Below are 17,754 nucleotides of genomic sequence, written 5' to 3'. Positions count from 1 at the left end.
GTAGGTCTCTGGCTTATTGGCCGTTTAAAAAGAGAACATGCCAGACACAAAGTGGTTGTTTACCAGGCTATGACCGCCATTAAAAAGGGTGCTTCTCCCAACATATGGCTGGCCTCTTTGAAAGATTAAGAGTTCGCCCTAGATCATTTTTGTCACTGTCATGTGGAGTCATTGTATCCAGAGACGGGCAACTTTCCTCGAGCTCGGACCAACCTAAGACATGGGGCCCGGTGGCGATAGGGTAACCCTATGACGGGTAAGTCTGAGTTTGGATGAGAACGACCTAAGACAGGAGCAATGACAAGATTGACGTGACACCCAGATCTAGACCAGTCATTTTATTAAACAAAAAAGGGGGAGATGTAGGGCGCCCTCCTGTGCTGAACAACGGTACTGTGCATGCACGGGTTTTGCACCTGGCATCAGTTGGCTGGTAATATATGCTAATGAGGGGGCGGTACCATGCTAATGAGGTGATTCGTGCTCCACCAATCCCTGAGGGACAATTAGCATAGCCTCAGCCTGCTGTGTATATAAGGCGAACACTTTTGCCGCTCAAAGTCCCTGTATCAGCATAGGTGGTCCTGCAATAAAGGCTGTTGAGAAGAATCCGACTGTGTTGCATCTTCCTTGCCAGACGAGGTGGGCACTACAGGATGCAATGGATTGATAACAGAAAACAGAAATGTACATGTTGCATAAAATAACTTATACAAACCTTTGTTCTTTATAGAGCACTATTTTATTAGAAATGGAATTTTCACATGAGCCAATGCAGTATATAAAATCTAGTCTGTAATAAAATAAACAAATCACTGCTTTTTATTTTCTTCTAACTAAAGAAATAATATTGTATATTAAGTGGTGATATATGGTGAGATACCATTTAACCAAGAGTTATTTTGAAATTGTTTTTCTCCTTTTGTACATAAAGAAATCTATTTGACAATTATTAGTTCAAAGATTCATGGACAGAGTATTTCAACCTGAAGTGTAACTTAATTGGAAATTGATTAGAAACCAAGAAAAATTTTCTGGGAAGACAACAGAAATCAGTGAAGTTTCAAAAGAAAAATATATCTGATATTTTTAGAAAGAGATATATTTCAGCATTTACAGATCCTGGGGTAGCTATAAATGACCACTCCCAGCTGCCAATTTCTTCTAAGACAAAAACATTACTATGTTAAAGAAAGTAAGTTTAATTAAATACAGATTAAACATTCTAGTTTCTGATCATTCCATCTCGAATATAACTGATCTGTTCTGACTTCAGAAGCAAGGCAGGGTTGGATCTGGTTAGTTTTTGGTTGGGAGACATATTAGGAATTTCACTTTTTGCTTCCTTTCCACACCCCTCTCTTAGCAGTGCCTGAATCCCACAGTGATGATTAAGTAGTAGGTTACCACATAAAAACTGTTCATGTAGCAGAGATTAGAAGTGAATGAATAATGGTGTTTAGAAATATACCCTTTGAGGGGATGTATGAATATGACTGAGAAGGGCGAAATAGAATAGATATTGTGGGTGAATGCAGGGAGGGGATTGGATGGGGACAGAGGTTAAGATGGAAACTGGAGGGGTCAGGTAGGGGAAGGATGGCGGGAAAGAGTACTTGGAAAGACCACTTGAATGGGGGCATCTCTGAGATGAGCTAGGAAATGAGGGCAATGGAAACTCCCAGTAATCTGTAAGAGTGGCTGTAGCAAGCTAAGACTCCTAGCAACAGGTATATGGAGCCTCAATGGGCTCCTATAACCAGGCATGATCGCCAATGGAGGGATTGAGAAACTAACCCAGACCCAATACTTTTAACATACAAATTGTCCTTCCTACAAGATATACAGGAAAAGGTTGAGCAAACATTGAAGGAGTGGCCCACTAATGACTGGTCCAGTTTGAGAACCATGTCACAAGAGGGAACCCACTCCTGACATCAATAATGATATTCTGCTATACTTGCAACAGGAACCTACCTACAACTGTCATCAGAGGGAACTTCACCCAGAGCTAATGAGGAAAAGAGATGCAGAGTCAGCCAAACACTAAGCAGTGCTAGGGGAATCTTACAAAAGAGGGGAAAGAAAGATTATAGAAGCCAGAGAGGTCAAGGACACAACAAGAATCAACTAACCCAGAACCATAGGCATTCACAAAGACTGAACAGCCAACCAGAGAACCTGCATAGGACTGACGTAGGCCCTTTGCATATATGTTGCCATTTTTCATCTCGGTCTACATGTGGGACCTTTAACAGCAGGAACAGTAACTGTGACTCTGTTGCTTGCATTTGGGACCCTTTCCTCCTATTGGGAAGCCTCCTCTAACCTTAATAATAGGGGAGGATGGGCCTGAATCAACTGCAACGATTTTACCAAGGGTCAGGTTGATATCACTGGGCTGCCCCTTCTCTGAAAGATAAATTTTTAGGAGTGGAGTGGATGAGGGAAGATGGGGAAGAGGAGGGAGGAAAATGTCGTGGGATGATAAACTAAATAAAGTAATAAATAAATAAATAAATGTAATAAAAGCTATACTTAGGGCTTAAGATCCTGGGCTACATTCAAGTTGACATTCTTGCTACTCAGAAAAACGTATTGTAACGAAAACATCCATCATTAGTAAAATTCTAAGTGTACTATGGCTGAATTAGATTTACCCTGACTGATTATTTCTTGATTAGTAAACATACTGTTTCAATACTGAGGAAGAAGGTAGGCCATAATATAAATCCAAATACTGCATAGACTACACTTTTCTTCATAGGAAAACCTGTCAGGAAATGGCAAAGGAATGCTTCCATTTGAATAGCTGTTAAAGTAACCTTGAATTTGAATGGAAAAGTTCTTGTTAGCCATGATGTTATATTCTGCTACTAGTCTTCACATGAGAGCACGAAGTTGTACAAAGCAGTTTGAAATCATATCCTTTATTAGAGACAAAGGTGGTAATTATGGAAAGAAGTCCTAGAAGGGGAGTAGATTGCAAGCCACTAGATAGGTTCTGTTGAAAAGCCTTCCTTGAAATGTTTTTTGAATACTAGAAATTTTATACACGAACAAATAATTAGAACCTCATATTTTTTCACTTGAATTCTTGAGTCAACATAATTAAGAAAAATTTTGTCATAAAATATAGGTACAGAAAAGGTAATTTTAAATTTGCCGCCTTAGCAGCAAAGAGGGCAGTAAAATAGGTATGAAATGAAATCTGACGAGTTCATAAAATTTGCTTTACTAACTTTAAAATTAAGATATTTATTATATTTATTGTCTGTACACACACACACACACACACACACACACACACACAGAGAGCACAACACACAAGTGGAGAGCAGAGTACAACTTGCAGGAGGTGGTTCTCTCCTTTTACTGTGTACATCCCAGGAAAGGAGCTCAGGTTGCGAGACTTGGCAGCAAACCTGTTAATTTGCTGAGCCATCTAACTGTCCCAATACGTTGGGATCTTTAACTTTATGGAAGACTTAAAAAAGGATGGGGCAAATGGAATGTTTACTTCAAACATGGATTTTTGTTTCTGCATACAGAAGAAACTCCCAAAAGATCAGGACATAATTCATTGTCATAAATTCAGAGTAGAACTTGTGTGTGGCTATCAGGCAGATTATACAAATGTGGTACTCAAGGATTAAAGTTTTAGGTGATTTAAATTCCTCTTACTGGGAAGCAATAATACTTTTAAAATGTGAAGGTCAAATGCCAACTCATGGTTTGAGCTCACGCTTATGGAAACAGAATGACTTCTTTTTTTTTATCTTCAAAGGTTTCTTTTTGAGATTATAGTTCGATTACATCATTTCTCCCCTACGCATTTCTTCCTTCTAAACCCTCCTATATAACTATCCTCACTCCCCTCCAAATTCATGGCCTAAAAAACAAATTACACACACACACACACACACACACACACACACACACACACACACACTCACTCACAATTGCTACCAGTGTGTATGATTTTGAAGGTTGACTGGAACTTGACAACAAGTTGGTGTAGTCCTCCATGATGAAGACTGTATCTCCTGTTCCCATTTTCCTCGGTTGTCTGTGGTTCTTTGAGGCCCCATAGGGTGTTCTCTATTTACTTTGGCATGCTTGTTGGTGTCACAAATTGGCTTTTTGTAACTTTGGTCAACAGGGACCACTCTTATGATTCAGTGGAAGAAATACAGGCTTTCCCCTGATGAGGAGGAATTTAGATGTGTAAATTGAACAAAGGTGTTTGCTTAATTGCACCTGCATTTTATTCATGGTTCAGGACAGACATAATGTGCATTAAGTATAATTTTTTAAGGTTTACTATGGGGCTATACTGCAACAAATATGTTAGCTGCTAAATTCATGACAGCTATTGGCTTTTTCTTTTATTTAGGATTTGAATATAGTTTGTTTTCCTTTATAAATACCTTGAACAAATACTAGTGGATAAGTCATTGGAATGCACACATTATAGATGACAACATGGAAGTGAGGTTAATAACTGCTAAAATCTGACCCAGAGGAACTTCTGTTAGAATTGTAATTCCATATTCAAGACACATGAAAGGCTGTGAAGACTGAAGTGACATCAGAAGCTACAAAGGCAACAGCCTTCACTGAATTGCATCCTGAGATCCACAGCAGCATGTCCCCCATCAATCCATAATGTGAGTTATTTGTAGGCATAACCTAAAAACTCATGGTTTAAATATATTTTAGTGGTTTGTCATTAACTTTTTAAACTTAAAACAATAGCTAGACATTGAGTGGACAGATGGCCAACTCACATATGTGAAAGCTAACTGTTGAATTTTTAGGAATTTCAAAATCAGTCATTGAAGTCTGAGTGACATGAAACAGTTTATCATACCCCCCACCCCTCCCCACCCCACTTCCCAGAGAGAAATTTGATATAATTTATCACCATACCACAGGGCATGAAATTTTTGTACAAGTAAAGATAAACTTGCAATTAGGGTTCTTGATCCTCACACATTATTCTGATTTTTTCTTCAGTCATCAAGTTTCTTAGTCTTGTTCTTATCTCAAAATTCCATACATTACTGACTGCCAGATGGACCAAAATCTTTCTCTGTGTTGATCATGCCTATAGCCTTAGCTATTTGGTATCTTTGATGATTTCTTTTACTTTTGGTGGTCTGATGCGAATGGAAAGCTTAACTAGGATGAACTTATCAACTCTTATTACTGATCTATGACTTTGCTGGCCTCAACATCCATACTTTTGGATCCTTGGTTAAGGATTTATTCAGTGTCAGTATGGTTCTCCAAGAATATTTCTAATTCTCAGTGACACCATTGGTGTTTGCTCAATGCCCTTCTGCTATGTCATTTTAGTATGACTTCTGTGCAATCACCTGCATTCTCCTGACAACTCTTCTCCAGGTGGAGCAAGCTGAAAATGTAGGTGACTTAATGATTGAATACAGAGGCGAATGCCAGCAGCAAACCACTGAACTGAGAACGGAACCCCCGTTGAAGGAATCAGAGGAAGAACTGGAAAGAGCTTGAAGGGGTTGAGACCCCATATATGTACAACAATGCCAAGCAACCAGAGGCTTCCAGGACTAAGCCACTACCTAAAGACTAAGCATGGACTGACCCTTGACTCCTGAGCCTCATAGGTAGCAAATGAATATCCTAGTAAGAGCACCAGTGGAAGGGAAGCCCTGGGTCCTGCTAAGACTGAACCCCCAGTGAACTAGACTGTCGGGGGGAGGGCGGCAATGGGGGGAGGGTGGGTAGGGGAACACCCATAAGGAAGGGGAGGGGGGAGGGGGATGTTTGCCCGGAAAACGAGAAAGGGAATAACACTCGAAATGTATATAATAAATACTCAAGTTAATAAAAAAAAATATGCTAAAAGAAGTTAACATATGAAATGTTAATGTCAACTATAAACAATTGAATTATCTTAAAAGTATTTAAAGTAATAGGAAAATATAATTCTTATAACCAAAAAAAAAATAATGAGGTAATAAGGAGTGTTTTCATATAATGTATGAGAGCAGCTGAAGTTTGTCCTCAGGCAAAACAACTCTGAAGGATGTTTACAACTATTTATAAAAAGTTGCCAGTGGGCTTTTATATAAAAGAAGGACCTAGCCAAGAACATAGCATTATACTGTTCTCACTTCCTTTGTTGGATCACATCTCATCTGTTAATTAGGTACTTCTGGAAATCCTCTCTTAAGTAAACTACTGACACATCTTGCCTATGATTCTGATTTTGGAACTCAACCTGAGACATTCCTTCTGTCATTAATATGTCAATAACAGACTGTAAAGTGTTTAGGAGCTAAACTTTGTAAACCACTTGAGTTATCAGACCCAGGTAGGGAGATTCTTGACTATAAGATCACACATGTGAAATTGTTTAACTCAGCATTCAGCTCAGTGTCTGCTTTATTTTTAATGCTGTATGGTGGCCAAATATTTTGCAGTAGTTCTTCTTGTGGTTTTTGTTTGTTATGACATGGTAAGGTATAAGTGACTCATGTGTCCTTGATTTGAGATGAATTTTTTATATTTAAATCTCTCAGGAGAGAGAGCTGAACTTCCAGAAATGAGGACAATCCTGAGACTTCAGGAGAGACCTCCACTTTAGCCTGCTTCTGCTCACATTCCTGGCCAAAAGGAAACTGCATAGTGCCTTTGGATACAGGAATAAAGGAGCAGTCAGCAACAGTAACCTGCTGGTTTCTACCTGTGCCTGGAAATGAACTGAACAGGTTCCACAGCTCCCTGCACCCAAATCCTATGAGGGAGAGTGCAGGACCCTCAGAAGTGCAGACAGTCCTGAGTACACAGAGGAGACAACTACTTTCTGCTCACATTCCTGACCCAAGAGGAAATTGCCTAGTTCCATCTGTGCCCTCTGAGCACAGGGACCTAGGAGCAGTCAGGGGCAGTAAACATCAGGTTTCTACCTGCACTGAGAGCTGAAAGTCAGTCACCAGGAGTGCCTACACACTTGAGAGCAGAGGTACGGCCAACTCTTCTGCTCCAAATGACCCGCCTGGAGGGTTCAGGTCACACAAACCCAGGAGCAGCTGTCTGTTCCCAAATCTGGTTGAAAGTAAACAGGTCTACAGGAGTGCTGAGACACAGGCCTACAGGAGGGCCAAGCCACTGTCAGAGAACGAAAGACAACTAACACCAGAGACAACAGAAACCAAGAATATTTGGCATCATCAGAGCCCAGTTCTCCCACATAAGCAAATACTGTATTTCCAAGCACACTGGGAAAGCAAGATTGGATTTAAAAATCACATGTTATGATGATGGAGGATTTTTAAGAAGGACATAAATAACTCCCTTAAATAAATACAGGACAGCAATTTAATGAAAATGAAGATACAACATTCCTAAACTTATGGGACACAATGAAAGCGGTATGAAGAGGAAAACTCATAGCTCTGAGTGCCTGCAAAAAGAAACAGGAAAGAGCATATATCAGCAGCTTGAAAGCACACCTAAAAGCTCTAGAACAAAAAGAAATAAATAAACCCAAGAGGAGTAGAAGGCAGGAAATAATCAAACTCAGGACTGAAATCAACCAAGTAGAAACAAAAAGGACTATACAAAAAAAAATCAACAAAACCGGGAGCTGGTTCTTTGAGAAAATCAACAACATAGATAAACCCTTAGACAGATTAACCAGAGGTCACAGAGAGTGTATCCAAATTAACAAAATCAGGAATGAAAAGGGGAGACATAACATGGAATCTGGAAGAAATTAAAAAAAAATCATCAGATCCTACTTCAAAAGCATATATTCAACAAAATTTGAAAATCTGGAGGAACTGGACAATTTTCTAGACAGACACCAGGTACTGAAGTTAAATTAGGATCAGACAAATCATAAAAACAACTCCATAACTGCTAAAGAAATAGAAGCAGTCATTAAAATTCTCTAACCAAAAAGAGTATAGGACGAGATGTAATTTGAGTACTTTATTCTATCAGGCCTTCGCAGAAGGACATAATGCCAATACTGTCCAAATGAGTTCTACAAAATAGAAACAAGAAAGCAGTACCCAATTTCTTCTATGAAGCCACTATTTATACCTAAACCACCACAAAAGAACCAACAAAGAAAAAGAACTTCAGACCAATTTACCTTATAAATATTGATGCAAAAATACTCAATAAAATTCTTGCAAACTTTATCCAAGAACAGATCAAAATGGTCATTGATAATGATCAAGTAGGCTTCATCCCATGAATGCAGGGATGGTTTAATATATGGATATCCAACAACCTAATCCACTATATAAACAAACTCAAGGATAAAAACCACATGATCATTTCATTAGATGCTGAGAAAGCATTTGACAAAATTCAACACCTCTTCATGATAAAAGTCCTGGAAAGATCAGGAATTGAAGGCCTAAACAAAACATAGTTGAAGCATTATGCAACAAACCAGTAGCCAACATTAAACTAAATGGAGTGAAACTTGAAGTAATCCCACTAAAATCAGGGACTAGGTGAGGCCCACTCTCTCCCTACTTATATGTGTACTCAAAGTCCTATCAGAGCAATCAGACAACAAAAAGGAGGTCAAGGGATACAAAATTGGAAAGGAAAGAATAAAAATATCACTATATGCAGATGATATGGCGATATGCTTAAGTGACCCCAAAGACTGAGTTCCTGAAGAAACATAAACCTGATAAACAACTGAAAAGCAAAGTATTAGGGAATAAATTAACTCAAACAAATCAGTGGCCAACTTCTCTACTTGAAGGATAAGCAGGCTGACAAAGAAACTAGGGAAATGACGCCATTTACAATAGTCCCAATAACATAAAATATCTTGATGTGATACTAACCAAGCAAATAAAAGATGTGTATGACAAGAACTTCAAGTCTCTGAAGAAAGAAATTGAAGAAAATCTCAGAAGATGTAAAGAACTTTCATGCTCATGGATGTGCAGGATTAATATAGTAAAAATGGTCATTTTGCCAAAAGCGTTCTCCAGATTCAATGTAATCCCCATCAAAATTCCAACTCAATTCTTCCTAGGGTTAGAAAGAGCAATTTGCAAATTCATTTGGAATAACAAAAAACCCAGGATAGCCAAAACTATCTTCAACAGTAACAGAACTTCTGGTGGAATCACTATCCCTGACCTCAAGCTGTATTACAGTGCAATAGTGATAAAAAACTGTATGGTATTACTACAGAGACAGGCAGGTAGATCAAATGAATAGAATTCAATACCCAGAAATGGACCCAAACACCTATGGTCATTTGATCTTTGACAAAGGAGCTAAACCTTCCAATGGATAAAAGATATCATTTTCAACAAATGGTGCTGGTTCAACTGGAGGTCAGCATGTAGAAGAATGCAAATCGATCCATTCTTATTTCCTTGTATAAAGTTTAAGTCAAGTGTATCAAGGACTCTATATCAAACCAGTATACTCAAAGGTAATAGAAAAAAAAAGGGAGGAAAGTCTTGATCATATCATGGGGAAAATTTCTTGAACAAAAGCACAATGGCTTATGCTCTAAGATCAAGGAATTGATGAATGGGATCTCATAAAACTCCAAAGCTTCTGTGAGCAGGAACACTGTCATTAGGACAAAATGGCAACCAACAGATTGGGAAAATATCTTTACCAATCCTACATCTGATAGGCCTAATATCCAAAATATACAAAGAACTCAAGAAGTTAGACCGCAGGGAGACAAATAACCCTATTCAAAGCTAAACAAAGAATTCACAGCTGAGGAATGCCAAATGGCTGAGAAACACCTAAAGAAATGTTCAACATCTTTACTCATCAGGGAAATGCAAATCAAAACAACCCTGAGATTTCACCTCACACCAGTGAGAATGGCTAAGTTCAAAAACTCAGGTGACAACAGATGCTCCTGAATATGTGGGAAATTAGAACACTCCTCCATTTTAAGTGGGATTGCAGACTGGTACAACCATTCTACCAAATCCAGTCTGGGTTCCTCAGAAAATTGGACATTGAACTGCCTGAGGATCCTGCTATACCTCTTGGGCATATACCCAAAAGATGCTAACATATAAAAAGACACATGCTCCTATGTTGATAGCAGCCTTCTTTTAATAGCAGAAGCTGGAAGGTTCAGATGTCCTTCAAAGAAGGTAATGGCATACAGAAAATAATACATTTACAAAATGAATACTACTCAGCTATCAAAACAATGACTAAGCAGAGATTCATGGAGGCAGAAATTGAAACTAGAAAATATTATCCTCAGTGAGAAACAACTCAATCTCAGAAAAACACTCATGGTATACTCACTGATGAGTGGATATTAGGTCAGGTAAAATTACCCAAGATGCAATCCACAGACATGAAGCTCAACAGAAAGGATGACAAAGTATGGATAGCTTCCTCCTTCTTAAAAGGGGCAAAAATATTCATAAGAGGATATGGAGGCAAGTTGGAGCAGAGACTAAAGAACAGCCATTCCGGCCTTCCCCACATAGGTATAGCACGTATATATCACAAACAGTAAGATTGATATAAAGAGGCGGATACAGATGTCTCTGAGAAGACATGAAACTATATCAAATACAAGTGAATGCTAACAGCAAACCATTGAACTGAGAATGGGGTCTCCATTAGAGGAATTAGAGAAAGGATTCCAGGAGCTGAAGGGACTTGCAGCCCCATAAGAATAACAATGCCAACCAACCTGGACTACCAGGGACTAAACCACTACCCAAAGGCTATATATGGATTGACCCATGGCTCCACTTGCATATGTAGCAGAGGATGGCCTTGTTGGGCACCAATGGGAGGAGAAACTCTTGGTCCTGCCAAGATTGGACCCCCCCCAGTGTAGGATAATGGGGGTTGGTGGTGGATGGGGAGGGGAACACCCTTATAGACGAAGGAGAGAGGGTTGGGATAGGGGGCTCATGTCTGGGAAACTGGAAAAGGGAATAACATTTGAAATGTAAATAAAAAATATCCAATACAAAAACCACCTCTCAAATAAAAATGACAATATACTTAATTATGTTATTTACATAATGTACCTCAACATTTCATTTTATAGTTGTAAACACATACTTTTACAATTTGGGGGATGTAAGTCACTTGGAAAATGGATCAACCATTACTTGGTTTGACCCTGGAAAATTTACAAACACAAATATTTTTAATCAAGATCATATGAGTCATTTTTACTGCAGTCTGTGGGCATCCCTACCCTCAGAAAAAGTGAAAACATTGGGAATTGGTAGCAACCAGAAAAAAACATCAACCATATAATATGATCTAAACATTTTCACTTATAATTTGTTTACTATTTCTTTTTGATAAAGCAAAGGGTAATTTTAGACCCTAAAATGACTGAAAATAAAGATATGAATTTGTAGTGTATAACGGTGATTTTCTAGATTAAAACTGTGTTGGACTTCAAACCTCATAGTATTACATCTACAGATTTTCAATCATTAGACTATAAATTGAAAGTAATCAATTAGTGCAGTCAGATCTTTTTAAGTTTTACTATTTAAATCATAGAACATTGATTGTGAATATTTATTAATCATACTTTGTACCATTCCACATTTTGAGAGTTCTTGAGATTTTCTATAATTTGATCATAACATGAGATTGAGTGAAAAATTAAGTGGACATCTTTGCTAAAAACCTTGTATTTGTTAATTCATATGAATACAAACAAATATGACCACTTGGAATTTTTTATTTGATGATCCATAGTTCATGAAAATCAGCCATTTTATTGATTCAACATCTGTATTCCTGCTTTTCCTTTAGAAATAACTATTTTGCAGTTCTTTTGGATTAGGTTATCTGAATTCTGTGATTCAATATTTTTTAAAAATTTAAGATATGTGGATCTGTGAATCTTGTTACAGAAATGAGGATATTCCTATCGACTATTGAAAGCTATCTTAATTGAAATCCTGATGGGGAGATAAAACTTGCTGCCAAATGGGTACAGTTGGTATCTTGACTCAAGCATTAACTTGAGAAATTTTAGTTTTCTTCCTTCAAATTGTACTTATTATTTTTTGATCCTAAGAAGGACTTTTAATTTTTCCAATAAAATCAATGACTCAAGGTTGTATCCTTTCTCAATTTTCTGATTGAATATGTATTATTAGCATGGTTATCCCTTTATGAAACTATCATTTATGTGTAAAGGCCAAACAAAAACATCCTACAATGAGTTTTAAAAACTGTTTTGTACTTAAGATCAGGCCCTATTGTCTTGTTGATCAATGCCCGCTCTTTTCAGCCCTTCATTGTGGTCTGAATTCCAGCCAGAGAAAAATATTTCATGAGTTATAACATGCACAATTCCATAAAGAGATGTGATTTAAAAGAACCTCATTCAATACTCTACTGTTCATTCTGAGGCTGAAGATTCTTTTTAAAGAAATTTTGCTTTTCATCTTTACTCATGGAAAAGGGGGGTCAAAAATGAGAAATGAAGTATTAGCCATTACCAAGAATTTTCATATGCAGAAGGCATCCAGTTTGCCTGATGACCTCATTGTAAATACATGCCAAAGTGTAGTATTCATTCCTTTTCTGCAATTATTATGTTTTAAATGTATCATCTTTTAAGATAGCAATCTGATTATCAGCCTCCCTCCTAAATTTGTAACATGTGCAGTATTTTTCCATTTAGGATGGAAATCCAGCCAAGTATATGTTGAAATTTTAAAGTGAATTCATTCACTTTCTCTTTTTTCCCTTAAGTATTTTCCAGACTATTTAGGGAAATGTCAATTCTTCAGAGTAAAACAAAATGGGCAAAAATCCAAGAAGTTAAATTTAGTTTTTGTGAATGTCTTCCCACCATAAATTATTTCCATGTTAGCTCAGTTAATTGAGTATGCAACTATGTAATGCCCCAAAGGATTTGGTAGTAGAGGCCTGGTGTGCTATAGTTTTCTAACTTGGATTTTTAAAAATTTGTATTACAAGTTTGGCTTCTTTAAAAAGATCCATTTGCTGGAGCACTATTACTGGTGAGTGAATGCCCGTGCAGAAATTATCTTGTGAACATTTACAATGTAAAGTTCAACCTCAGGTTTTAAAAGGCAGTTTTCTCTCAGGGTTGAGGGAGAGGGAGGAGGGAGGGTTGGGAGAGGAGGGGAGGGTTGGGGAGAGGGAGGGGGGAGACTGGAGAGGAGAACAGAAAAAGGAGAGGGAAATCTGATTTCAGTTTCCATGGAAATAGGCTAAATAAGGACTTTAACAGACAGGAGTATAGCAGTTCCCAGCTGCTAAGTTTTAGCACAGTACTATTGGGACAAAATCTGAATGCATCCTAATCCTTTATATTACTTGATCAATATTATATAGCTTGGGTAGCTGGAACATTGATATTTGATGCAAACTTTCTTTGTGACAGTGATAATCACTCATCCATTGAGTTAGCCCCATGAAAAGAATTCAAACAGAAAACTCACCCAACACAATTGTTTCATTACCCCATGCATACATTGCTCTGTTACTACTTTTGTAGAGTTTTTCTACTTTTTATAGATTTTAACCTATAAACAAATATACTCAAAATGCCCCATACAGATATCTAAATGCCAATGGAAAAGTCTATAGAAACAAGAGATGAAACTTCTTAGAATTCTGTTGACTATATAAAGGGTCGGTGTTTTTAGATGCTTGCTGCTCAAATTTTACTGGCAAAATAAAGTTGAGAATAGAGTTATTTGTCCTCCTATAGAGATAGGGGTATGATATTGTGGCCATTAAGCTAAAAAAGGCACCATATGCATGATTTATTTTTGTAAAAAGTTATTGGCCATTAAACAAACAAAAAACCCAAACTGCAATATGTAGGATGTTGAATCATACACAATTTTGGTGCCTCATAAAACACACAGACACACACACACACACACACACACACACCCCACCACCACCACCACCACCACCACTGCAGCAGCAGTAGCAGTTGCAAAAATGTATACTAATATCTGTTAAAGAGTATTTAAATATACAGACATAAGAAAGAACTAAAAAGGAAAGATTCCAACTCATTTTCCTGGCCTGCTGCCATTTCAGTCTTTGGTGTGAATCTATGAGATTTGACAAGTGCATAAAAATGTGAAAGCAGAAGAAATAAAAAAAGAATAAGTCAGTGAGATTTGGATATACAATTTTGTTTGATTTCATCATTCCACAATGAATACAGATATTAAGGCATCACATTGAATCTCACAAGCATATATTACTTTGTTATGTCAATAAAATAGATATGAAGAAAGGTAAAAGCAAAAAGTTTAAAATATTTATAGTTGGAATTTAAAAACTACATGTGTGTGTATGTATGTGTGTGTATGTATGTACATGCATACGCACAGACATGTGCAGGAATGCATTTGTGTTTATTGGAGACAGAAAAAGTGTGTTTTGGTTGTGTATGCATGTGGAAGATAAAAGACGATGATAGGTATTGGTTCTTACTTTTCAACCCTTCTACCTTGTTTGAGACAGTCTTTTGTTATACCAGACTAGAATATACCAGACAAGCTGACCAGCGAGCCTCTAGGGATTTTGTTTGTTTGTTTGTTTGTTACTGCCTTCCATCTAGCCGTGGTAGTACAAAGGCATGGCACTTTGTACAGTGTTGCATGGGTTCTGGTGATCTGAACTCAACTTCTTTTTGTTTTTGTTTGAGGACCTAGCTACATCACTCATGGGCATATACACAAATGATGCTCCAACGTATAACAAAGACACAAGCTCCATTATGTTCATAGCAGCCTTATTTATAATAGCCAGAAGCTGGAAATAACCCAGATGCCCTTCAACAGAGGAATGGCTACAGAAAAAATGGTACATATACACAATGGAGTACTACACATCTAGCCAAAGCAATGACTTCATGAAATTCATAAGCAAATGGATGGAACTAGAAAATATCATCCTGAGTGAGGTAACCCAATCACAAAAGCCACACATGGTATGCATGCACTGATAAGTGGATTTTAGACTAAAAGCTGGAGTTACCCAATAGACCACAGACCACATGAAGTTCAAGAAGAAGGACAGTGAAAATGAGGATGGATTTTAGTCCTTTTTTTTTTATCTTTTATTAACTTGAGTATTTCTTATTTACATTTTGATTGTTATTCCTTCTTGGTTTCTGGGGCTTAACATCCCCTAACCCCTCCCCCGTCCTCCTCTTCCATATGGGCTTCTATCCTCCCCATTACCACCCTCCCCCCAACAATCACGTTCACTGGGGGTTCAGTAATGGCAGGACCAAGGGCTTCCCCTTCCACTGGTGCTCTTACTAGGCTATTCATTGCTACCTATGAGGTTGGAGGCCAGAGTCAGTGCATGTATAGTCTTTGGGTAGTGGCTTAGTCCCTAGAGGCTCTGGTTGGTTGGCATTGTTGTTCATATGAGGTCTCAAGCCCCTTCAAGCTCTTCCAGTCCTTTCTCTGATTCCTTCAACGGGGGTCCAATTCTCAGTTCAGTGGTTTGCTGCTGGCATTCACTTATGTATTTGCTGTATTCTGGCTGTGTCTCTCAGGAGAGATCTACATCCGGTACCTGTCAGCCTGCACTTCTTTGCTTCATCCATCTTATCTAATTGGGTGGCTATAGATGTATGGGCCACATGTGGGACAGACAGTAAATGGGTGTTCCTTCTGTCTCTGTTCTAAACTTTGCCTCCCTATTCCCTGCCAAGGGTATTCTTGTTCCCCTTTTAAAGAAGAAGTGAAGCATTCACATTTTGGTCATCCTTCTTGAGTTTCATGTGTTCTGTGCATCTAGGGTAATTCAAGCATTTGGGCTAATAGGCACTTATCAATGAGGACATACCATGTGTGTTTTTCTGTGATTGGGTTACCTCACTCAGGATGATATTTTCCAGTTCCGACCATTTGCCTACGAATTTCATAAAGTCATTGTTTTTGGTAGCTGAGTAATATTCCATTTTGTAGATGTACAACATTTTCTGTATCCATTCCTCTGTTGAAGAGCATCTGGGTTCTTTCCACCTTCTGGCTATTATAAATAAGGCTGCTATGAACATAGTGGAGCACCTGTCTTTGTTATATGTTGGGTCATATTTTGGGTATATGCCCAAGAGAGTTATAGCTGGGTCCTCAGGCAGTTCAATGTCCAATTTTCTGAGGAACCTCCAGACTGATTTCCAGAATGGTTGTACCAGTCTGCAACCCCACCAACAATGGAGGAGTGTTCCTCTTTCTCCGCATCCTCGCCAACATTTGCTGTCACCTGAGTTTTTGATCTTAGCCATTCTCACTGGGGTGAGGTGAAATCTCAGGGTTGTTTTGATTTGCATTTCCTTTATGACTAAAGATGTTGAACATTTCTTTAGGTGTTTCTCAGCCATTCGGCATTTCTCAGCTGTGAATTCTTGTTTAGCTCTGAACCCCATTTTTAATAGGGTTATTTGTCTCCCTGCAGTCTAACTTCTTGAGTTCTTTGTATATTTTGGATATAAGCCCTCTATCTGTTGTTGGATTGGTAAAGATCTTTTCCCAATCTGTTCGTTGTCATTTTGTCCTAACCACAGTGTCCTTTGCCTTACAGAAACTTTGCAGTTTTATGAGATCCCATTTGTTGATTCTTGATCTTAGAACATAAGCCATTGGTGTTTTGTTCAGAAATTTTCCAGTGTCCATGTGTTCAGATGCTTCCTAGTTTTTCTTCTATTAGTTTGAGTGTATCTGGTTTGATGTGGAGGTCCTTGATCCACTTGGACTTAAGCTTTGTACAGGGTGATAAGCATGGATCAATCTGCATTCTTCTACACATATTTGACTTCTCAGTTGAACCAGCACCATTTGCTGAAAATGCTATCTTTTTCCATTGGATGGTTTTGGCTCCTTTGTCAAAAATCAAGGACCATAGGTGTGGGTTCATTTCTGGGTCTTCAATTCTATTCCATTGGTCTATCTGTCTGTCTCTGTACCAACCTTGCAGTTTTTTATCACTATTGCAATGTAATACTGCTTGAGTTCAGGGATAGTAATTCCCCCAGAAGTCCTTTTATTGTTGAGGATAGTTTTAGCTATCCTGGGTTTTTTGTTATTCCAGATGAATTTGCAAATTGTTCTGTCTAACTCTTTGAAAAATTGCATTGGAATTTTAGTGGGGATTGCAATGAATCTGTAGATTGCTTTTGGTAAAATGGCCATTTTTACTATATTAATCCTGCCAATCCATGAGCATGGGAGATCTTTCCATATTCTGAGGTCTTCTTCAATTTCTTTCTTCAGAGGCTTGAAGTTCTTATCATACAGATCTTTTGCTTGCTTGGTTAAAGTCACACCGAGGTTTTTTATATTATTTAGAACTATTAAGAAGGTGTCATTTCCCCTAATTTCTTTCTCGCCTGTTTCTCTTGTAGATGAAGGCCTACTGATTTATTTGATAATTTTATACCCAGCCACTTTTGTTGAAGGTGTTTATCAGGTTTACCCGTTTCTGGTGGAACTTTTGGTGATCATTTCTTAACATACTATCTATCACCTGCAAGCAGTGATATTTTGACTTCTTTCTTTTTCCAATCTGTATTCCTTGGAGTCTCCTTTTGTTGTCTGATTGTTCTGATCTAGAACTTAAGAATTATATTGAATAAGTAGGAGCAAGTGGGCAGCCTTTTCTAGTCCCTGATTTTAGTAGGATTGCTTCAAGTTTCTCTCCATTTAGTTTAATGTTAGCTACTGGTTTGCTGTATATGGCTTTTAC

This window comes from Rattus rattus, chromosome X, assembly GCF_011064425.1.
Source record: "Rattus rattus isolate New Zealand chromosome X, Rrattus_CSIRO_v1, whole genome shotgun sequence".
NCBI classification, from domain to species: Eukaryota; Metazoa; Chordata; class Mammalia; order Rodentia; family Muridae; genus Rattus; species Rattus rattus.
Note: the sequence above shows the minus strand (reverse complement) of the source record.